The following is a 24,514-nucleotide window of genomic DNA, read 5'->3' on the forward strand; positions in this document are numbered from 1 at the left end:
CGTATTTGAACTGGGATGCAGTGTGTGTATTAGGAAGAGGATGCAGTGTGTGTATTATGAAGAGGATGCAGTGTGTGTATTATGAAGAGGATGCAGTATGTGTATTATTAGGAAGAGGATGCAGTGTGTGTATTATTATGAAGAGGATGCAGTGTGTGTATTATGAAGAGGATGCAGTGTGTGTATTATTAGGAAGAGGATGCAGTGTGTGTGTGTATTAGGAAGAGGATGCAGTGTGTGTGTGTATTAGGAAGAGGATGCAGTGTGTGTATTATTAGGAAGAGGATGCAGTGTGTATTATTAGGAAGAGGACGCAGTGTGTGTATTATTAGGAAGAGGATGCAGTGTGTGTATTATTAGGAAGAGGATGCAGTGTGTGTATTATTAGGAAGAGGATGCAGTGTGTGTATTATTAGGAAGAGGATGCAGTGTGGGTATTATTAGGAAGAGGATGCAGTGTGTGTATTATTAGGAAGAGGATGCAGTGTGTGTATTATTAGGAAGAGGATGCAGTGTGTGTATTATTAGGAAGAGGATGCAGTGTGTGTATTATTAGGAAGAGGATGCAGTGTGTGTATTATTAGGAAGAGGATGCAGTGTGTGTATTATTAGGAAGAGGATGCAGTGTGTGTATTATTAGGAAGAGGATGCAGTGTGTGTATTATTAGGAAGAGGATGCAGTGTGCGTGTATTATGAAGAGGATGCAGTGTGCATGTATTATGAAGAGGATGCAGTGTGTGTATTATTAGATGAGGATGCAGTGTGTGTATTTTTAGGAAGAGGATGCTGTGTGTGTATTATTAGGAAGAGGATGCAGTGTGTGTATTATTAGGAAGAGGATGCAGTGTGTATTATTAGGAAGAGGATGCAGTGTGTGTGTATTAGGAAAAGGATACAGTGTGTGTATTATTAGGAAGAGGATGCAGTGTGTGTGTGCATTAGGAAGAGGATGCGGTGTGTATTAGGAAGAGGATGCAGTGTGTGTGTATTAGGAAAATGATGCACTGTGTGTGTATTAGCAAGAGGATGCAGTGTGCGTGTGTATTGAAAGAGGATGCAGTGTGCATGTGTATTAGAAAGAGGATGCAGTGTGCGTGTGTATTAGAAAGAGGATGCAGTGTGCGTGTGTATTAGAAAGAGGATGCAGTGTGTGTGTGTATTAGAAAGAGGATGCAGTGTGCGTGTGTATTAGAAAGAGGATGCAGTGTGCGTGTGTATTATAAAGAGGATGCTGTGTGCGTGTGTATTAGAAAGAGGATGCAGTGTGCGTGTATATTAGAAAGAGGATGCAGTGTGCGTGTATATTAGAAAGAGGATGCAGTGTGCGTGTGTATTAGAAAGAAGCTGCAGTGTGTCTGTGATTGGTTGAGTGTTAGGACATGGATGCAGTGTGTGTGTGTATTAGGAAGAGGATGCAGTGTTTGTGTGTATTAAGAAGAGGATGTAGTGTGTGTGTGTGTATATGTGTTAGTTGGAAGTGGATGCACGGTGCGTGCATCTTATTTGGAAGAGGATGCAGTGTGTGTGGGCCTGTGTGTTATTTTGAAGTACATGCACTGAATGGAGTCCTCCCTTCACCTGAGGTTACCAATGTTCCAGGCAATATATTCCACCAGGAATATAGCGTCTCATCGTACATTGTATTAGGACAGGGATGCAGCATGTGTTTATTATTTGGAATAGGATGCCATGTGTGTGTGTGTATTAGGAGGAGGATGCAGTGTGTGTGTATTAGAAAGAGGATCATGGTGTGGGTGTATGTTAGGAAAAATATGCACTGTGTGTATATGAGGAAGGGGGTGCAGTGTGTGTGTTATTAGGAAAGGGATTCAGTGTGTGTGTGTTTATTATTAGGAAGAGGATGTACTGTGTGTATTATTAGAAATGTGATGCAGTATGTGTGTATTATTAGGAAGAGGATGCTGTGTGTGTATTATTAGGAAGAGGATGCAGTGTGTGTATTATTAGGAAGAGGATGCAGTGTGTGTATTATTAGGAAGGGGATGCAGTGTGTGTATTATTAGGAAGGGGATGCAGTGTGTGTATTATTAGGAAGAGGATGCAGTGTGTGTATTATTAGGAAGAGGATGCAGTGTGTGTATTATTAGGAAGAGGATGCAGTGTGTGTATTATTAGGAAGAGGATGCAGCGTGCGTATTATTAGGAAGAGGATGCAGTGTGTGTATTATTAGGAAGAGAATGCAGTGTGTGTATTATTAGGAAGAGGATGCAGTGTGTGTATTATTAGGAAGAGAATGCAGTGTGTGTATTATTAGGAAGAGGATGCAGTGTGTGTATTATTAGAAATGTGATGCAGTATGTGTGTATTATTAGGAAGAGGATGCAGTGTGTGTATTATTAGGAAGAGGATGCAGTGTGTGTATCATTAGGAAGAGGATGCAGTGTGTGTATTATTAGGAAGAGGATGCAGTGTGTGTATTATTAGGAAGAGGATGCAGTGTGTGTATTATTAGAAATGTGATGCAGTATGTGTGTATTATTAGGAAGGGGATGCAGTGTGTGTATCATTAGGAAGAGGATGCAGTGTTTGTATTATTAGGAAGTGGATGCAGTGTGTCTATTAGAAAGAGTATGCAGTGTGTGTGTGTATTAGGAAGAGAATGCAGCGTGTCTGTGATTGGGTATGTGTTAGGACAAGGATACAGTGTGTGTATGTGTATTAGGAAGAGGTTGCAGTGTCTGTATTAGGAACAGGATGCAGTGTGTATTATTCGGAAGAGGATGCAGTGTGTGTATTATTAGGTAGAGGATGCAGAGTGTGTGCGTATTAGGTAGAGGATGCAGTGTGTGCGTATTAGGTAGAGGATGCAGTGTTTGTGTGTATTAGGAAGAGGATGCAGTGTGTGTGTGTGTGTGTGTGTGTGTGTGTGTATTAGGAAGAGGGTGCAGTGTTTGATGTATTAGGAAGGGGTTGCAGTGTGTGTGTGTATTAGGAAGAGGGTTCAATGTGTGCCTGTGTATTAGGCAGACGATGCAGTGTGTGCGTGTATTAGGAAGAGGATGCAGTGTGTGCGTGTATTAGGAAGAGGATGCAGTGTGTGCGTGTATTAGGAAGAGGATGCAGTGTGTGCGTGTATTAGGAAGAGGATGCAGTGTGTGCGTGTATTAGGAAGAGGATGCAGTGTGTGCGTGTATTAGGAAGAGGATGCAGTGTGTGCGTGTATTAGGAAGAGGATGCAGTGTGTGCGTGTATTAGGAAGAGGATGCAGTGTGTGCGTGTATTAGGAAGAGGATGCAGTGTGTGCGTGTATTAGGAAGAGGATGCAGTGTGTGCGTGTATTAGGAAGAGGATGCAGTGTGTGCGTGTATTAGGAAGAGGATGCAGTGTGTGCGTGTATTAGGAAGAGGATGCAGTGTGTGCGTGTATTAGGAAGAGGATGCAGTGTGTGCGTGTATTAGGAAGAGGATGCAGTCTGTGCGTGTATAAGGAAGAGGATACAGTGTGTGCGTGTATAAGGAAGAGGATGCAGTGTGTGCGTTTATTAGGAAGAGGATGCAGTGTGTGCGTTTATTAGGAAGAGGATGCAGTGTGTGCGTGTATTAGGAAGAGGATGCAGTGGGTGCGTGTATTAGGAAGAGGATGCAGTGGGTGCGTGTATTAGGAAGAGGATGCAGTGTGTGCGTGTATTAGGAAGAGGATGCAGTGTGTGCGTGTATTAGGAAGAGGATGCAGTGTGTGCGTGTATTAGGAAGAGGATGCAGTGTGTGCGTGTATTAGGAAGAGGATGCAGTGTGTGCGTGTATTAGGAAGAGGATGCAGTGTGTGTATTAATGGGATGAGGATGCAGTGTGTGTATTGGGATGAGGATGCAGTGTGTGTGTGTATTAGGAAGAGGATGCAGTGTGTGTATTAGGAAGAGGATGCAGTGTGTGTATTATTGGGATGAGGATGCAGTGTGTGTATTATTGGGATGAGGATGCAGTCCGTGTATTAATGGGATGAGGATGCAGTGCGTGTATTATTTGGAAGAAGATGCAGTGTGTGTATCATTAGGAAGAGGATGCAGTGTGTGTATTATTTGGAAGAAGATGCAGTGTGTGTATTATTAGGAAGAGGATGCAGTGTTTGTATTATGAGGAAGAGGATGCAGTATGTGTTAGCGTATTAGGAAGAGGATGCAGTGTGCATGTTTTCTTAGGAAGATTATGCTGTGTGTGTATTATTAGGGAGAAGATGCAGTGTGTGTATTATTAGGGAGAAGATGCAGTGTGTGTATTATTAGGGAGAAGATGCAGTGTGTGTATTATTAGGAAGAGGATGCAGTGTGTGTATTATTAGGAAGAGGATGCAGTGTGTGTATTATTAGGAAGAGGATGCAGTGTGTGTATTATTAGGAAGAGGATGCAGTGTGTGTATTATTAGGAAGGGGATGCAGTGTGTGTATTATTAGGAAGAGGATGCAGTGTGTGTATTATTAGGAAGAGGATGCAGTGTGTGTATTATTAGGAAGAGGATGCAGTGTGTGTATTATTAGGAAGAGGATGCAGCGTGCGTATTATTAGGAAGAGGATGCAGTGTGTGTATTATTAGGAAGAGAATGCAGTGTGTGTATTATTAGGAAGAGGATGCAGTGTGTGTATTATTAGAAATGTGATGCAGTATGTGTGTATTATTAGGAAGGGGATGCAGTGTGTGTATCATTAGGAAGAGGATGCAGTGTTTGTATTATTAGGAAGTGGATGCAGTGTGTCTATTAGAAAGAGTATGCAGTGTGTGTGTGTATTAGGAAGAGAATGCAGCGTGTCTGTGATTGGGTATGTGTTAGGACAAGGATACAGTGTGTGTATGTGTATTAGGAAGAGGTTGCAGTGTCTGTATTAGGAACAGGATGCAGTGTGTATTATTCGGAAGAGGATGCAGTGTTTGTATTATTAGGTAGAGGATGCAGAGTGTGTGCGTATTAGGTAGAGGATGCAGTGTGTGCGTATTAGGTAGAGGATGCAGTGTTTGTGTGTATTAGGAAGAGGATGCAGTGTGTGTGTGTGTGTGTGTGTGTGTGTGTATTAGGAAGAGGGTGCAGTGTTTGATGTATTAGGAAGGGGTTGCAGTGTGTGTGTGTATTAGGAAGAGGGTTCAATGTGTGCCTGTGTATTAGGCAGACGGTGCAGTGTGTGCGTGTATTAGGAAGAGGATGCAGTGTGTGCGTGTATTAGGAAGAGGATGCAGTGTGTGCGTGTATTAGGAAGAGGATGCAGTGTGTGCGTGTATTAGGAAGAGGATGCAGTGTGTGCGTGTATTAGGAAGAGGATGCAGTGTGTGCGTGTATTAGGAAGAGGATGCAGTGTGTGCGTGTATTAGGAAGAGGATGCAGTGTGTGCGTGTATTAGGAAGAGGATGCAGTGTGTGCGTGTATTAGGAAGAGGATGCAGTGTGTGCGTGTATTAGGAAGAGGATGCAGTGTGTGAGTGTATTAGGAAGAGGATGCAGTGTGTGCGTGTATTAGGAAGAGGATGCAGTGTGTGCGTGTATTAGGAAGAGGATGCAGTGTGTGCGTGTATTAGGAAGAGGATGCAGTCTGTGCGTGTATAAGGAAGAGGATACAGTGTGTGCGTGTATAAGGAAGAGGATGCAGTGTGTGCGTTTATTAGGAAGAGGATGCAGTGTGTGCGTTTATTAGGAAGAGGATGCAGTGTGTGCATGTATTAGGAAGAGGATGCAGTGTGTGCGTGTATTAGGAAGAGGATGCAGTGGGTGCGTGTATTAGGAAGAGGATGCAGTGTGTGCGTGTATTAGGAAGAGGATGCAGTGTGTGCGTGTATTAGGAAGAGGATGCAGTGTGTGCGTGTATTAGGAAGAGGATGCAGTGTGTGCGTGTATTAGGAAGAGGATGCAGTGTGTGCGTGTATTAGGAAGAGGATGCAGTGTGTGCGTGTATTAGGAAGAGGATGCAGTGTGTGTATTAATGGGATGAGGATGCAGTGTGTGTATTGGGATGAGGATGCAGTGTGTGTGTGTATTAGGAAGAGGATGCAGTGTGTGTATTAGGAAGAGGATGCAGTGTGTGTATTATTGGGATGAGGATGCAGTGTGTGTATTATTGGGATGAGGATGCAGTCCGTGTATTAATGGGATGAGGACGCAGTGCGTGTATTATTTGGAAGAAGATGCAGTGTGTGTATCATTAGGAAGAGGATGCAGTGTGTGTATTATTTGGAAGAAGATGCAGTGTGTGTATTATTAGGAAGAGGATGCAGTGTGTGTATTATGAGGAAGAGGATGCAGTATGTGTTAGCGTATTAGGAAGAGGATGCAGTGTGCATGTTTTATTAGGAAGATTATGCTGTGTGTGTATTATTAGGGAGAAGATGCAGTGTGTGTATTATTAGGGAGAAGATGCAGTGTGTGTATTATTAGGGAGAAGATGCAGTGTGTGTATTATTAGGAAGAGGATGCAGTGCGTGTATTATTAGGAAGATTATGCAGTGTGTATTATTAGGAAGTGGCTGCAGTGTGTGTGTATTAGGAAGAGGATACAGTGTGTGTATTATGAGGAAGAGGATGCAGTGTGTGTGTGTATTAGGAAGAGGATGCAGTGTGTGCGTGTATTAGGAAGAGGATGCAGTGTGTGCGTGTATTAGGAAGAGGATGCAGTGTGTGCGTGTATTAGGAAGAGGATGCAGCGTGTGCGTGTATTAGGAAGAGGATGCAGCGTGTGCGTGTATTAGGAAGAGGATGCAGCGTGTGCGTGTATTAGGAAGAGGATGCAGTGTGTGCGTGTATCAGGAAGAGGATACAGTGTGTGCGTGTATAAGGAAGAGGATACAGTGTGTGAGTGTATAAGGAAGAGGATACAGTGTGTGCATGTATAAGGAAGAGGATACAGTGTGTGCGAGTATAAGGAAGAGGATGCAGTGTGTGCGTGTATTAGGAAGAGGATGCAGTGTGTGCGTGTATTAGGAAGAGGATGCAGTGTGTGCGTGTATTAGGAAGAGGATGCAGTGTGTGCGTGTATTAGGAAGAGGATGCAGTGTGTGTGTGTGTGTGTGTATTTGGTAATTGATGCCGTCTGTGTGTATGTGTACATGCGTTATTAGGAATTAGATGCACGGTGTGTGTGTATCCTTAAGAAGAGGATGCAGTCTGCATGTGTATTAGGAGGAGGATGCAGTGTGTGTGTATTAGAAACAGGATCCTGGTGTGAGTGTATATTAGGAAAAAATGCACTGTGTGTACATGAGGAAGTGAATGCAGAATGTATTATTAGTAACGGGATGCAATGTGTGTATTATTAGGAAGAGGATGCAGTGTGTGTATTATTAGGAAGAGGATGCAGTGTGTATTATTAGGAAGAGGATGCAGTGTGTGTATTATAAGGAAGAGGATGCAGTGTGTGTATTATTAGGAAGAGGATGCAGTGTGTGTAATATTAGGAAGAGGATGCAGTGTGTGTATTATTGGGATGAGGATGCAGTGTGTGTGTGTATTAGGAAGAGGATGCAGTGTGTGTATTATTAGAAATGTGATGCAGTATGTGTATTATTAGGAAGAGGATGCAGTGTGTGTATTATTAGGAAGGGGATGCAGTGTTTGTATTATTAGGAAGGGGATGCAGTGTTTGTATTATTAGGAAGTGGATGCAGTGTGTCTATTAGAAAGAGTATGCAGTGTGTGTGTGTATTAGGAAGAGAATGCAGCGTGTCTGTGATTGGGTATGTGTTAGGACAAGGATACAGTGTGTGTATGTGTATTAGGAAGAGGTTGCAGTGTCTGTATTAGGAACAGGATGCAGTGTGTATTATTCGGAAGAGGATGCAGTGTGTGTATTATTAGGTAGAGGATGCAGAGTGTGTGCGTATTAGGAAGAGGATGCAGTGTGTGCGTATTAGGTAGAGGATGCAGTGTTTGTGTGTATTAGGAAGAGGATGCAGTGTGTGTGTGTGTGTGTATTAGGAAGAGGATGCAGTGTTTGATGCATTAGGAAGGGGTTGCAGTGTGTGTGTGTATTAGGAAGAGGGTTCAATGTGTGCCTGTGTATTAGGCAGACGATGCAGTGTGTGCGTGTATTAGGAAGAGGATGCAGTGTGTGCGTGTATTAGGAAGAGGATGCAGTGTGTGCGTGTATTAGGAAGAGGATGCAGTGTGTGCGTGTATTAGGAAGAGGATGCAGTGTGTGCGTGTATTAGGAAGAGGATGCAGTGTGTGCGTGTATTAGGAAGAGGATGCAGTGTGTGCGTGTATTAGGAAGAGGATGCAGTGTGTGCGTGTATTAGGAAGAGGATGCAGTGTGTGCGTGTATTAGGAAGAGGATGCAGTCTGTGCGTGTATAAGGAAGAGGATACAGTGTGTGCGTGTATAAGGAAGAGGATGCAGTGTGTGCGTTTGTTAGGAAGAGGATGCAGTGTGTGCGTTTATTAGGAAGAGGATGCAGTGTGTGCGTGTATTAGGAAGAGGATGCAGTGGGTGCGTGTACTAGGAAGAGGATGCAGTGGGTGCGTGTACTAGGAAGAGGATGCAGTGTGTGCGTGTATTAGTAAGAGGATGCAGTGTGTGCGTGTATTAGGAAGAGGATGCAGTGTGTGCGTGTATTAGGAAGAGGATGCAGTGTGTGTATTAATGGGATGAGGATGCAGTGTGTGTATTGGGATGAGGATGCAGTGTGTGTGTGTATTAGGAAGAGGATGCAGTGTGTGTATTAGGAAGAGGATGCAGTGTGTGTATTATTGGGATGAGGATGCAGTGTGTGTATTAATGGGATGAGGATGCAGTGCGTGTATTATTTGGAAGAAGATGCAGTGTGTGTATCATTAGGAAGAGGATGCAGTGCGTACATTATTAGGAAGAGGATGCAGTGTGTGTATTATTTGGAAGAAGATGCAGTGTGTGTATTATTAGGAAGAGGATGCAGTGTGTGTATTATGAGGAAGAGGATGCAGTATGTGTTAGCGTATTAGGAAGAGGATGCAGTGTGCATGTTTTATTAGGAAGATTATGCTGTGTGTGTATTATTAGAGAGAAGATGCCGTGTGTGTATTATTAGGGAGAAGATGCAGTGTGTGTATTATTAGGAAGAGGATGCAGTGCGTGTATTATTAGGAAGATGATGCAGTGTGTATTATTAGGAAGTGGCTGCTGTGTGTGTGTATTAGGAAGAGGATACAGTGTGTGTATTATGAGGAAGAGGATGCAGTGTGTGTGTGTATTAGGAAGAGGATGCAGTGTGTGCGTGTATTAGGAAGAGGATGCAGTGTGTGCGTGTATTAGGAAGAGGATACAGTGTGTGTATTATGAGGAAGAGGATGCAGTGTGTGTGTGTATTAGGAAGAGGATGCAGTGTGTGCGTGTATTAGGAAGAGGATGCAGTGTGTGCGTGTATTAGGAAGAGGATGCAGTGTGTGCGTGTATTAGGAAGAGGATGCAGCGTGTGCGTGGATTAGGAAGAGGATGCAGCGTGTGCGTGTATTAGGAAGAGGATGCAGTGTGTGCGTGTATTAGGAAGAGGATGCAGTGTGTGCGTGTATCAGGAAGAGGATACAGTGTGTGCGTGTATAAGGAAGAGGATACAGTGTGTGCGTGTATAAGGAAGAGGATACAGTGTGTGCGTGTATAAGGAAGAGGATACAGTGTGTGCGTGTATAAGGAAGAGGATGCAGTGTGTGCGTGTATTAGGAAGAGGATGCAGTGTGTGCGTGTATTAGGAAGAGGATGCAGTGTGTGTATCATTAGGAAGAGGATGCAGTGTGTGTATTATTTGGAAGAAGATGCAGTGTGTGTATTATTAGGAAGAGGATGCAGTGTGTGTATTATGAGGAAGAGGATGCAGTATGTGTTAGCGTATTAGGAAGAGGATGCAGTGTGTGTATTATTAGGGAGAAGATGCAGTGTGTGTATTATTAGGGAGAAGATGCAGTGTGTGTATTATTAGGAAGAGGATGCAGTGCGTGTATTATTAGGAAGATTATGCAGTGTGTATTATTAGGAAGTGGCTGCAGTGTGTGTGTATTAGGAAGAGGATACAGTGTGTGTATTATGAGGAAGAGGATGCAGTGTGTGTGTGTATTAGGAAGAGGATGCAGTGTGTGCGTGTATTAGGAAGAGGATGCAGTGTGTGCGTGTATTAGGAAGAGGATGCAGTGTGTGCGTGTATCAGGAAGAGGATACAGTGTGTGCGTGTATAAGGAAGAGGATACAGTGTGCGCGTGTATAAGGAAGAGGATACAGTGTGTGCGTGTATAAGGAAGAGGATACAGTGTGTGCGTGTATAAGGAAGAGGATGCAGTGTGTGCGTGTATTAGGAAGAGGATGCAGTGTGTGCGTGTATTAGGAAGAGGATGCAGTGTGTGTGTGTGTGTGTGTATTTGGTAATTGATGCCGTCTGTGTGTATGTGTACATGCGTTATTAGGAAGTAGATGCACGGTGTGTGTGTATCCTTAAGAAGAGGATGCAGTCTGCATGTGTATTAGGAGGAGGATGCAGTGTGTGTGTATTAGAAACAGGATCCTGGTGTGAGTGTATATTAGGAAAAAATGCACTGTGTGTACATGAGGAAGTGAATGCAGAATGTATTATTAGTAACGGGATGCAATGTGTGTATTATTAGGAAGAGGATGCAGTGTGTGTATTATTAGGAAGAGGATGCAGTGTGTATTATTAGGAAGAGGATGCAGTGTGTATTATTAGGAAGAGGATGCAGTGTGTGTATTATAAGGAAGAGGATGCAGTGTGTGTATTATTAGGAAGAGGATGCAGTGTGTGTAATATTAGGAAGAGGATGCAGTGTGTGTATTATTGGGATGAGGATGCAGTGTGTGTGTGTATTAGGAAGAGGATGCAGTGTGTGTATTATTAGAAATGTGATGCAGTATGTGTATTATTAGGAAGAGGATGCAGTGTGTGTATTATTAGGAAGGGGATGCAGTGTTTGTATTATTAGGAAGGGGATGCAGTGTTTGTATTATTAGGAAGTGGATGCAGTGTGTCTATTAGAAAGAGTATGCAGTGTGTGTGTGTATTAGGAAGAGAATGCAGCGTGTCCGTGATTGGGTATGTGTTAGGACAAGGATACAGTGTGTGTATGTGTATTAGGAAGAGGTTGCAGTGTCTGTATTAGGAACAGGATGCAGTGTGTATTATTCGGAAGAGGATGCAGTGTGTGTATTATTAGGTAGAGGATGCAGAGTGTGTGCGTATTAGGTAGAGGATGCAGTGTGTGCGTATTAGGTAGAGGATGCAGTGTGTGCGTATTAGGTAGAGGATGCAGTGTTGTGTGTATTAGGAAGAGGATGCAGTGTGTGTGTGTGTGTGTGTGTGTATTAGGAAGAGGATGCAGTGTTTGATGTATTAGGAAGGGGTTGCAGTGTGTGTGTGTATTAGGAAGAGGGTTCAATGTGTGCCTGTGTATTAGGCAGACGATGCAGTGTGTGCGTGTATTAGGAAGAGGATGCAGTGTGTGCGTGTATTAGGAAGAGGATGCAGTGTGTGCGTGTATTAGGAAGAGGATGCAGTGTGTGCGTGTATTAGGAAGAGGATGCAGTGTGTGCGTGTATTAGGAAGAGGATGCTGTGTGTGCGTGTATTAGGAAGAGGATGCAGTGTGTGCGTGTATTAGGAAGAGGATGCAGTGTGTGCGTGTATTAGGAAGAGGATGCAGTGTGTGCGTGTATTAGGAAGAGGATGCAGTGTGTGCGTGTATTAGGAAGAGGATGCAGTGTGTGCGTATATTAGGAAGAGGATGCAGTGTGTGCGTGTATTAGGAAGAGGATGCAGTCTGTGCGTGTATTAGGAAGAGGATACAGTGTGTGCGTTTATTAGGAAGAGGATGCAGTGTGTGCGTTTATTAGGAAGAGGATGCAGTGTGTGCATGTATTAGGAAGAGGATGCAGTGTGTGCGTGTATTAGGAAGAGGATGCAGTGTGTGCGTGTATTAGGAAGAGGATGCAGTGTGTGCGTGTATTAGGAAGAGGATGCAGTGTGTGCGTGTATTAGGAAGAGGATGCAGTGTGTGTATTAGGAAGAGGATGCAGTGTGTGTATTATTGGGATGAGGATGCAGTGTGTGTATTATTGGGATGAGGATGCAGTGTGTGTATTAATGGGATGAGGATGCAGTGCGTGTATTATTTGGAAGAAGATGCAGTGTGTGTATCATTAGGAAGAGGATGCAGTGCGTGCATTATTAGGAAGAGGATGCAGTGTGTGTATTATTTGGAAGAAGATGCAGTGTGTGTATTATTAGGAAGAGGATGCAGTGTGTATTATTAGGAAGAGGATGCAGTGTGTATTATTAGGAAGTGGCTGCAGTGTGTGTGTATTAGGAAGAGGATACAGTGTGTGTATTATGAGGAAGAGGATGCAGTGTGTGTGTGTATTAGGAAGAGGATGCAGTGTGTGCGTGTATTAGGAAGAGGATGCAGTGTGTGCGTGTATTAGGAAGAGGATGCAGTGTGTGCGTGTATTAGGAAGAGGATGCAGCGTGTGCGTGGATTAGGAAGAGGATGCAGCGTGTGCGTGTATTAGGAAGAGGATGCAGTGTGTGCGTGTATTAGGAAGAGGATGCAGTGTGTGCGTGTATCAGGAAGAGGATACAGTGTGTGCGTGTATAAGGAAGAGGATACAGTGTGTGCGTGTATAAGGAAGAGGATACAGTGTGTGCGTGTATAAGGAAGAGGATACAGTGTGTGCGTGTATAAGGAAGAGGATGCAGTGTGTGCGTGTATTAGGAAGAGGATGCAGTGTGTGCGTGTATTAGGAAGAGGATGCAGTGTGTGTATCATTAGGAAGAGGATGCAGTGTGTGTATTATTTGGAAGAAGATGCAGTGTGTGTATTATTAGGAAGAGGATGCAGTGTGTGTATTATGAGGAAGAGGATGCAGTATGTGTTAGCGTATTAGGAAGAGGATGCAGTGTGTGTATTATTAGGGAGAAGATGCAGTGTGTGTATTATTAGGGAGAAGATGCAGTGTGTGTATTATTAGGAAGAGGATGCAGTGCGTGTATTATTAGGAAGATTATGCAGTGTGTATTATTAGGAAGTGGCTGCAGTGTGTGTGTATTAGGAAGAGGATACAGTGTGTGTATTATGAGGAAGAGGATGCAGTGTGTGTGTGTATTAGGAAGAGGATACAGTGTGTGCGTGTATTAGGAAGAGGATGCAGTGTGTGCGTGTATTAGGAAGAGGATGCAGTGTGTGCGTGTATCAGGAAGAGGATACAGTGTGTGCGTGTATAAGGAAGAGGATACAGTGTGCGCGTGTATAAGGAAGAGGATACAGTGTGTGCGTGTATAAGGAAGAGGATACAGTGTGTGCGTGTATAAGGAAGAGGATGCAGTGTGTGCGTGTATTAGGAAGAGGATGCAGTGTGTGCGTGTATTAGGAAGAGGATGCAGTGTGTGTGTGTGTGTGTGTGTATTTGGTAATTGATGCCGTCTGTGTGTATGTGTACATGCGTTATTAGGAAGTAGATGCACGGTGTGTGTGTATCCTTAAGAAGAGGATGCAGTCTGCATGTGTATTAGGAGGAGGATGCAGTGTGTGTGTATTAGAAACAGGATCCTGGTGTGAGTGTATATTAGGAAAAAATGCACTGTGTGTACATGAGGAAGTGAATGCAGAATGTATTATTAGTAACGGGATGCAATGTGTGTATTATTAGGAAGAGGATGCAGTGTGTGTATTATTAGGAAGAGGATGCAGTGTGTATTATTAGGAAGAGGATGCAGTGTGTATTATTAGGAAGAGGATGCAGTGTGTGTATTATAAGGAAGAGGATGCAGTGTGTGTATTATTAGGAAGAGGATGCAGTGTGTGTAATATTAGGAAGAGGATGCAGTGTGTGTATTATTGGGATGAGGATGCAGTGTGTGTGTGTATTAGGAAGAGGATGCAGTGTGTGTATTATTAGAAATGTGATGCAGTATGTGTATTATTAGGAAGAGGATGCAGTGTGTGTATTATTAGGAAGGGGATGCAGTGTTTGTATTATTAGGAAGGGGATGCAGTGTTTGTATTATTAGGAAGTGGATGCAGTGTGTCTATTAGAAAGAGTATGCAGTGTGTGTGTGTATTAGGAAGAGAATGCAGCGTGTCCGTGATTGGGTATGTGTTAGGACAAGGATACAGTGTGTGTATGTGTATTAGGAAGAGGTTGCAGTGTCTGTATTAGGAACAGGATGCAGTGTGTATTATTCGGAAGAGGATGCAGTGTGTGTATTATTAGGTAGAGGATGCAGAGTGTGTGCGTATTAGGTAGAGCATGCAGTGTGTGCGTATTAGGTAGAGGATGCAGTGTGTGCGTATTAGGTAGAGGATGCAGTGTTTGTGTGTATTAGGAAGAGGATGCAGTGTGTGTGTGTGTGTGTGTGTGTGTGTATTAGGAAGAGGATGCAGTGTTTGATGTATTAGGAAGGGGTTGCAGTGTGTGTGTGTATTAGGAAGAGGGTTCAATGTGTGCCTGTGTATTAGGCAGACGATGCAGTGTGTGCGTGTATTAGGAAGAGGATGCAGTGTGTGCGTGTATTAGGAAGAGGATGCAGTGTGTGCGTGTATTAGGAAGAGGATGCAGTGTGTGCGTGTATTAGGAAGAGGATGCAGTGTGTGCGTGTATTAGGAAGAGGATGCTGTGTGTGCGTGTATTTGGAAGAGGATGCAGTGTGTGCGTGTATTAGGAAGAGGATGCAGTGTGTGCGTGTATTAGGAAGAGGATGCAGTGTGTGCGTGTATTAGGAAGAGGATGCAGTGTGTGCGTGTATTAGGAAGAGGATGCAGTGTGTGCTTATATTAGGAAGAGGATGCAGTGTGTGCGTGTATTAGGAAGAGGATGCAGTCTGTGCGTGTATTAGGAAGAGGATACAGTGTGTGCGTTTATTAGGAAGAGGATGCAGTGTGTGCGTTTATTAGGAAGAGGATGCAGTGTGTGCATGTATTAGGAAGAGGATGCAGTGTGTGCGTGTATTAGGAAGAGGATGCAGTGTGTGCGTGTATTAGGAAGAGGATGCAGTGTGTGCGTGTATTAGGAAGAGGATGCAGTGTGTGCGTGTATTAGGAAGAGGATGCAGTGTGTGTATTAGGAAGAGGATGCAGTGTGTGTATTATTGGGATGAGGATGCAGTGTGTGTATTATTGGGATGAGGATGCAGTGTGTGTATTAATGGGATGAGGATGCAGTGCGTGTATTATTTGGAAGAAGATGCAGTGTGTGTATCATTAGGAAGAGGATGCAGTGCGTGCATTATTAGGAAGAGGATGCAGTGTGTGTATTATTTGGAAGAAGATGCAGTGTGTGTATTATTAGGAAGAGGATGCAGTGTGTGTATTATGAGGAAGAGGATGCAGTATGTGTTAGCGTATTAGGAAGAGGATGCAGTGTGCATGTTTTATTAGGAAGATTATGCTATGTGTGTATTATTAGGGAGAAGATGCAGTGTGTGTATTATTAGGGAGAAGATGCAGTGTGTGTATTATTAGGGAGAAGATGCAGTGTTTGTATTATTAGGAAGAGGATGCAGTGCGTGTATTATTAGGAAGATGATGCAGTGTGTATTATTAGGAAGTGGCTGCAGTGTGTGTGTATTAGGAAGAGGATACAGTGTGTGCGTGTATTAGGAAGAGGATGCAGTGTGTGCGTGTATTAGGAAGAGGATGCAGTGTGTGCGTGTATTAGGAAGAGGATGCAGTGTGTGCGTGTATTAGGAAGAGGATGCAGTGTGTGCGTGTATTAGGAAGAGGATGCAGTGTGTGCGTGTATTAGGAAGAGGATGCAGTGTGTGCGTGTATTAGGAAGAGGATGCAGTGTGTGCGTGTATTAGGAAGAGGATGCAGTGTGTGCGTGTATTAGGAAGAGGATGCAGTGTGTGTATTATTAGAAATGTGATGCAGTATGTGTGTATTATTAGGAAGAGGATGCAGTGTGTGTATTATTAGGAAGGGGATGCAGTGTTTGTATTATTAGGAAGGGGATGCAGTGTTTGTATTAGTAGGAAGTGGATGCAGTGTGTCTATTAGAAAGAGTATGCAGTGTGTGTGTGTATTAGGAAGAGAATGCAGCGTGTCTGTGATTGGGTATGTGTTAGGACAAGGATACAGTGTGTGTATGTGTATTAGGAAGAGGTTGCAGTGTCTGTATTAGGAACAGGATGCAGTGTGTATTATTCGGAAGAGGATGCAGTGTGTGTATTATTAGGTAGAGGATGCAGAGTGTGTGCGTATTAGGAAGAGGATGCAGTGTGTGCGTATTAGGTAGAGGATGCAGTGTTTGTGTGTATTAGGAAGAGGATGCAGTGTGTGTGTGTGTGTGTGTGTGTATTAGGAAGAGGATGCAGTGTTTGATGCATTAGGAAGGGGTTGGAGTGTGTGTGTGTATTAGGAAGAGGGTTCAATGTGTGCCTGTGTATTAGGCAGACGATGCAGTGTGTGCGTGTATTAGGAAGAGGATGCAGTGTGTGCGTGTATTAGGAAGAGGATGCAGTGTGTGCGTGTATTAGGAAGAGGATGCAGTGTGTGCGTGTATTAGGAAGAGGATGCAGTGTGTGCGTGTATTAGGAAGAGGATGCAGTGTGTGCGTGTATTAGGAAGAGGATGCAGTGTGTGCGTGTATTAGGAAGAGGATGCAGTGTGTGCGTGTATTAGGAAGAGGATGCAGTGTGTGCGTGTATTAGGAAGAGGATGCAGTGTGTGCGTGTATTAGGAAGAGGATGCAGTGTGTGCGTGTATTAGGAAGAGGATGCAGTGTGTGCGTGTATTAGGAAGAGGATGCAGTCTGTGCGTGTATAAGGAAGAGGATACAGTGTGTGCGTGTATAAGGAAGAGGATGCAGTGTGTGCGTTTGTTAGGAAGAGGATGCAGTGTGTGCGTTTATTAGGAAGAGGATGCAGTGTGTGCGTGTATTAGGAAGAGGATGCAGTGGGTGCATGTACTAGGAAGAGGATGCAGTGTGTGCGTGTATTAGGAAGAGGATGCAGTGTGTGCGTGTATTAGGAAGAGGATGCAGTGTGTGCGTATATTAGGAAGAGGATGCAGTGTGTGCGTGTATTAGGAAGAGGATGCAGTGTGTGTATTAATGGGATGAGGATGCAGTGTGTGTATTGGGATGAGGATGCAGTGTGTGTGTGTATTAGGAAGAGGATGCAGTGTGTGTATTAGGAAGAGGATGCAGTGTGTGTATTATTGGGATGAGGATGCAGTGCGTGTATTAATGGGATGAGGATGCAGTGCGTGTATTATTTGGAAGAAGATGCAGTGTGTGTATCATTAGGAAGAGGATGCAGTGCGTACATTATTAGGAAGAGGATGCAGTGTGTGTATTATTTGGAAGAAGATGCAGTGTGTGTATTATTAGGAAGAGGATGCAGTGTGTGTATTATGAGGAAGAGGATGCAGTATGTGTTAGCGTATTAGGAAGAGGATGCAGTGTGCATGTTTTATTAGGAAGATTATGCTGTATGTGTATTATTAGGGAGAAGATGCCGTGTGTGTATTATTAGGGAGAAGATGCAGTGTGTGTATTAGGAAGAGGATGCAGTGCGTGTATTATTAGGAAGATGATGCAGTGTGTATTATTAGGAAGTGGCTGCTGTGTGTGTGTATTAGGAAGAGGATACAGTGTGTGTATTATGAGGAAGAGGATGCAGTGTGTGTGTGTATTAGGAAGAGGATGCAGTGTGTGCGTGTATTAGGAAGAGGATGCAGTGTGTGCGTGTATTAGGAAGAGGATACAGTGTGTGTATTATGAGGAAGAGGATGCAGTGTGTGTGTGTATTAGGAAGAGGATGCAGTGTGTGCGTGTATTAGGAAGAGGATGCAGTGTGTGCGTGTATTAGGAAGAGGATGCAGTGTGTGCGTGTATTAGGAAGAGGATGCAGCGTGTGCGTGTATTAGGAAGAGGATGCAGCGTGTGCGTGTATTAGGAAGAGGATGCAGTGTGTGCGTGTATTAGGAAGAGGATGCAGTGTGTGCGTGTATCAGGAAGAGGATACAGTGTGTGCGTGTATAAGGAAGAGGATACAGTGTGTGCGTGTATAAGGAAGAGGATACAGTGTGTGCGTGTATAAGGAAGAGGATACAGTGTGTGCGTGTATAAGGAAGAGGATGCAGTGTGTGCGTGTATTAGGAAGAGGATGCAGTGTGTGCGTGTATTAGGAAGAGGATGCAGTGTGTGTATCATTAGGAAGAGGATGCAGTGTGTGTATTATTTGGAAGAAGATGCAGTGTGTGTATTATTAGGAAGAGGATGCAGTGTGTGTATTATGAGGAAGAGGATGCAGTATGTGTTAGCGTATTAGGAAGAGGATGCAGTGTGTGTATTATTAGGGAGAAGATGCAGTGTGTGTATTATTAGGGAGAAGATGCAGTGTGTGTATTATTAGGAAGAGGATGCAGTGCGTGTATTATTAGGAAGATTATGCAGTGTGTATTATTAGGAAGTGGCTGCAGTGTGTGTGTATTAGGAAGAGGATACAGTGTGTGTATTATGAGGAAGAGGATGCAGTGTGTGTGTGTATTAGGAAGAGGATGCAGTGTGTGCGTGTATTAGGAAGAGGATGCAGTGTGTGCGTGTATTAGGAAGAGGATGCAGTGTGTGCGTGTATCAGGAAGAGGATACAGTGTGTGCGTGTATAAGGAAGAGGATACAGTGTGCGCGTGTATAAGGAAGAGGATACAGTGTGTGCGTGTATAAGGAAGAGGATACAGTGTTTGCGTGTATAAGGAAGAGGATGCAGTGTGTGCGTGTATTAGGAAGAGGATGCAGTGTGTGCTTGTATTAGGAAGAGGATGCAGTGTGTGCGTGTATTAGGAAGAGGATGCAGTGTGTGCGTGTTTTAGGAAGAGGATGCAGTGTGTGTGTGTGTGTGTGTATTTGGTAATTGATGCCGTCTGTGTGTATGTGTACATGCGTTATTAGGAAGTAGATGCACGGTGTGTGTGTATCCTTAAGAAGAGGATGCAGTCTGCATGTGTATTAGGAGGAGGATGCAGTGTGTGTGTATTAGAAACAGGATCCTGGTGTGAGTGTATATTAGGAAAAAATGCACTGTGTGTACATGAGGAAGTGAATGCAGAATGTATTATTAGTAACGGGATGCAATGTGTGTATTATTAGGAAGAGGATGCAGTGTGTGTATTATTAGGAAGAGGATGCAGTGTGTATTATTAGGAAGAGGATGCAGTGTGTGTATTATAAGGAAGAGGATGCAGTGTGTGTATTATTAGGAAGAGGATGCAGTGTGTGTAATATTAGGAAGAGGATGCAGTGTGTGTATTATTGGGATGAGGATGCAGTGTGTGTGTGTATTAGGAAGAGGATGCAGTGTGTGTATTATTAGAAATGTGATGCAGTATGTGTATTATTAGGAAGAGGATGCAGTGTGTGTATTATTAGGAAGGGGATGCAGTGTTTGTATTATTAGGAAGTGGATGCAGTGTGTCTATTAGAAAGAGTATGCAGTGTGTGTGTGTATTAGGAAGAGAATGCAGCGTGTCTGTGATTGGGTATGTGTTAGGACAAGGATACAGTGTGTATATGTGTATTAGGAAGAGGTTGCAGTGTCTGTATTAGGAACAGGATGCAGTGTGTATTATTCGGAAGAGGATGCAGTGTGTGTATTATTAGGTAGAGGATGCAGAGTGTGTGCGTATTAGGTAGAGGATGCAGTGTGTGCGTATTAGGTAGAGGATGCTGTGTGTGCGTATTAGGTAGAGGATGCAGTGTTTGTGTGTATTAGGAAGAGGATGCAGTGTGTGTGTGTGTGTGTGTGTGTGTGTATTAGGAAGAGGATGCAGTGTTTGATGTATTAGGAAGGGGTTGCAGTGTGTGTGTGTATTAGGAAGAGGGTTCAATGTGTGCCTGTGTATTAGGCAGACGATGCAGTGTGTGCGTGTATTAGGAAGAGGATGCAGTGTGTGCGTGTATTAGGAAGAGGATGCAGTGTGTGCGTGTATTAGGAAGAGGATGCAGTGTGTGCGTGTATTAGGAAGAGGATGCAGTGTGTGCGTGTATTAGGAAGAGGATGCAGTGTGTGCGTGTATTAGGAAGAGGATGCAGTGTGTGCGTGTATTAGGAAGAGGATGCAGTGTGTGCGTGTATTAGGAAGAGGATGCAGTGTGTGCGTGTATTAGGAAGAGGATGCAGTGTGTGCGTATATTAGGAAGAGGATGCAGTGTGTGCGTGTATTAGGAAGAGGATGCAGTCTGTGCGTGTATTAGGAAGAGGATACAGTGTGTGCGTTTATTAGGAAGAGGATGCAGTGTGTGCGTTTATTAGGAAGAGGATGCAGTGTGTGCATGTATTAGGAAGAGGATGCAGTGTGTGCGTGTATTAGGAAGAGGATGCAGTGTGTGCGTGTATTAGGAAGAGGATGCAGTGTGTGCGTGTATTAGGAAGAGGATGCAGTGTGTGTATTAGGAAGAGGATGCAGTGTGTGTATTATTGGGATGAGGATGCAGTGTGTGTATTATTGGGATGAGGATGCAGTGTGTGTATTAATGGGATGAGGATGCAGTGCGTGTATTATTTGGAAGAAGATGCAGTGTGTGTATCATTAGGAAGAGGATGCAGTGCGTGCATTATTAGGAAGAGGATGCAGTGTGTGTATTATTTGGAAGAAGATGCAGTGTGTGTATTATTAGGAAGAGGATGCAGTGTGTGTATTATGAGGAAGAGGATGCAGTATGTGTTAGCGTATTAGGAAGAGGATGCAGTGTGCATGTTTTATTAGGAAGATTATGCTGTGTGTGTATTATTAGGGAGAAGATGCAGTGTGTGTATTATTAGGGAGAAGATGCAGTGTGTGTATTATTAGGGAGAAGATGCAGTGTTTGTATTATTAGGAAGAGGATGCAGTGCGTGTATTATTAGGAAGATGATGCAGTGTGTATTATTAGGAAGTGGCTGCAGTGTGTGTGTATTAGGAAGAGGATACAGTGTGTGCGTGTATTAGGAAGAGGATGCAGTGTGTGCGTGTATTAGGAAGAGGATGCAGTGTGTGCGTGTATTAGGAAGAGGATGCAGTGTGTGCGTGTATTAGGAAGAGGATGCAGTGTGTGCGTGTATTAGGAAGAGGATGCAGTGTGTGCGTGTATTAGGAAGAGGATGCAGTGTGTGCGTGTATTAGGAAGAGGATGCAGTGTGTGCGTGTATTAGGAAGAGGATGCAGTGTGTGCGTGTATTAGGAAGAGGATGCAGTGTGTGCGTGTATTAGGAAGAGGATGCAGTGTGTGTATTAGGAAGAGGATGCAGTGTGTGTATTATTGGGATGAGGATGCAGTGTGTGTATTATTGGGATGAGGATGCAGTGCGTGTATTAATGGGATGAGGATGCAGTGCGTGTATTATTTGGAAGAAGATGCAGTGTGTGTATCATTAGGAAGAGGATGCAGTGCGTACATTATTAGGAAGAGGATGCAGTGTGTGTATTATTTGGAAGAAGATGCAGTGTGTGTATTATTAGGAAGAGGATGCAGTGTGTGTATTATGAGGAAGAGGATGCAGTATGTGTTAGCGTATTAGGAAGAGGATGCAGTGTGCATGTTTTATTAGGAAGATTATGCTGTGTGTGTATTATTAGGGAGAAGATGCCGTGTGTGTATTATTAGGGAGAAGATGCAGTGTGTGTATTATTAGGAAGAGGATGCAGTGCGTGTATTATTAGGAAGATGATGCAGTGTGTATTATTAGGAAGTGGCTGCTGTGTGTGTGTATTAGGAAGAGGATACAGTGTGTGTATTATGAGGAAGAGGATGCAGTGTGTGTGTATATTAGGAAGAGGATGCAGAGTGTGCGTGTATTAGGAAGAGGATGCAGTGTGTGCGTGTATTAGGAAGAGGATGCAGTGTGTGCGTGTATTAGGAAGAGGATGCAGCGTGTGCGTGTATTAGGAAGAGGATGCAGCATGTGCGTGTATTAGGAAGAGGATGCAGCGTGTGCGTGTATTAGGAAGAGGATGCAGTGTGTGCGTGTATCAGGAAGAGGATACAGTGTGTGCGTGTATAAGGAAGAGGATACAGTGTGTGCGTGTATAAGGAAGAGGATGCAGTGTGTGCGTGTATTAGGAAGAGGATGCAGTGTGTGCGTGTATTAGGAAGAGGATGCAGTGTGTGCGTGTATTAGGAAGAGGATGCAGTGTGTGCGTGTATCAGGAAGAGGATGCAGTGTGTGCGTGTATAAGGAAGAGGATGCAGTGTGTGCGTGTATTAGGAAGAGGATGCAGTGTGCGTGTGTTTATGTGTGTGTGTGTGTGTGTATTTGGTAATTGATGCCATCTGTGTGTGTGTGTACATGCGTTATTAGGAAGTAGATGCACGGTGTGTGTGTATCCTTAAGAAGAGGATGCAGTCTGCATGTGTATTAGGAGGAGGATGCAGTGTGTGTGTATTAGAAACAGGATCCTGGTGTGAGTGTATATTAGGAAAAAATGCACTGTGTGTCCATGAGGAAGTGAATGCAGAATGTATTATTAGTAACGGGATGCAATGTGTGTATTATCAGGAAGAGGATGCAGTGTGTGTATTATTAGGAAGAGGATGCAGTGTGTGTATTATTAGGAAGAGGATGCAGTGTGTGTATTATTAGGAAGAGGATGCAGTGTGTGTATTATAAGGAAGAGGATGCAGTGTGTGTATTATTAGGAAGAGGATGCAGTGTGTGTAATATTAGGAAGAGGATGCAGTGTGTGTATTATTGGGATGAGGATGCAGTGTGTGTGTGTATTAGGAAGAGGATGCAGTGTGTATATTATTAGGAAGAGGATGCAGTGTGTGTATTATTGGGATGAGGATGCAGTGCGTGTATTATTGGGATGAGGATGCAGTGTGTGTATTATTTGGAAGAAGATGCAGTGTGTGTATTATTAGGAAGAGGATGCAGTGCATATATTATTAGGAAGGGCATGTAGAGTGTCTATTAGAAAGAGGATGCAGCGTGTCTGTGATTGGGTATGTGTTAGGAGAAGGCTGCAGTGTGTGTGTGTATTTGGAAGAGGATGCAGTGCGTGTATTATTAGGAAGATGATGCAGTGTGTATTATTAGGAAGTGGCTGCAGTGTGTGTGTGTATTAGGAAGAGGATACAGTGTGTGTGTTATGAGGAAGAGGATGCAGTGTGTGTGTGTATTAGAAAGAGGATGCAGTGTGTTTGTGTATTAGAAAGAGGATGCAGTGTGTGTGTGTATTAGGAAGAGGATGCAGTGTGTGTGTGTATTAGAAGGAGGATGCAGTGTGTGTGTGTATTAGGAAGGGGTTGCAGTCTGTGTGTGTATTAGGAAGAGGGTTCAAAGTGTGTCTGTGTATTAGGCAGACGATGCAGTGTGTGCGTGTATTAGGAAGAGGATGCAGTGTGTGCATGTATTAGGAAGAGGATGCAGTGTGCGCGTGTATTAGGAAGAGGATGCAGTGTGTGCATGTATTAGGAAGAGGATGCAGTGTGTGCGTGTATTAGGAAGAGGATGCAGTGTGTGCGTGTATTAGGAAGAGGATGCAGTGTGTGCGTGTATTAGGAAGAGGATGCAGTGTGTGCGTGTATTAGGAAGAGGATGCAGTGTGTGCGTGTATTAGGAAGAGGATGCAGTGTGTGTGTTTATTTGGAAGAGGATGCAGTGCATGTATTATTAGGAAGATGATGCAGTGTGTATTATTAGGAAGTGGCTGCAGTGTGTGTGTGTTATGAGGAAGAGGATGCAGTGTGTGTGTGTATTAGGAAGAGGATGCAGTGTCTGTGTATTAGGAAGAGGATGCAGTGTGTGTACTATTAGGAAGAGGATGCAGTGTGTGTATTATTAGTAAAAGGATGCAGTGTGTGTGTGTATTAGGAAGAGGATGCAGTGTGTATTATTAGGAAGAGGATGCAGTGTGTATTATTAGGAAGAGGATGCAGTGTGTATTATTAGGAAGAGGATGCAGTGTGTATTATTAGGAAGAGGATGCAGTGTGTATTATTAGGAAGAGGATGCAGTGTGTATTATTAGGAAGAGGATGCAGTGTGTATTATTAGGAAGAGGATGCAGTGTGTATTATTAGGAAGAGGATGCAGTGTGTATTATTAGGAAGAGGATGCAGTGTGTATTATTAGGAAGAGGATGCAGTGTGTATTATTAGGAAGAGGATGCAGTGTGTATTATTAGGAAGAGGATGCAGTGTGTATTATTAGGAAGAGGATGCAGTGTGTGTATTATTAGGAAGAGGATGCTGTGTGTGTATTATTAGGAAGAGGATGCAGTGTGTGTATTATTAGGAAGAGGATGCAGTGTGTATTATTAGGAAGAGGATGCAGTGTGTGTATTATTAGGAAGAGGATGCAGTGTGTGTATTATTAGGAAGAGGATGCAGTGTGTGTATTATTAGGAAGAGGATGCAGTGTGTGTATTATTAGGAAGAGGATGCAGTGTGTGTATTATTAGGAAGAGGATGCAGTGTGTGTATTATTAGGAAGAGGATGCAGTGTGTGTATTATTAGGAAGAGGATGCAGTGTGTGTATTATTAGGAAGAGGATGCAGCGTGCATGTGTATTATTAGGAAGAGGATGCAGCGTGCGTGTGTTTATTTAGAAGAGGGTGCAGTTGGTGTATTA

Source organism: Carcharodon carcharias, chromosome 7, assembly GCF_017639515.1.
Source record: "Carcharodon carcharias isolate sCarCar2 chromosome 7, sCarCar2.pri, whole genome shotgun sequence".
Lineage (NCBI taxonomy): Eukaryota > Metazoa > Chordata > Chondrichthyes > Lamniformes > Lamnidae > Carcharodon > Carcharodon carcharias.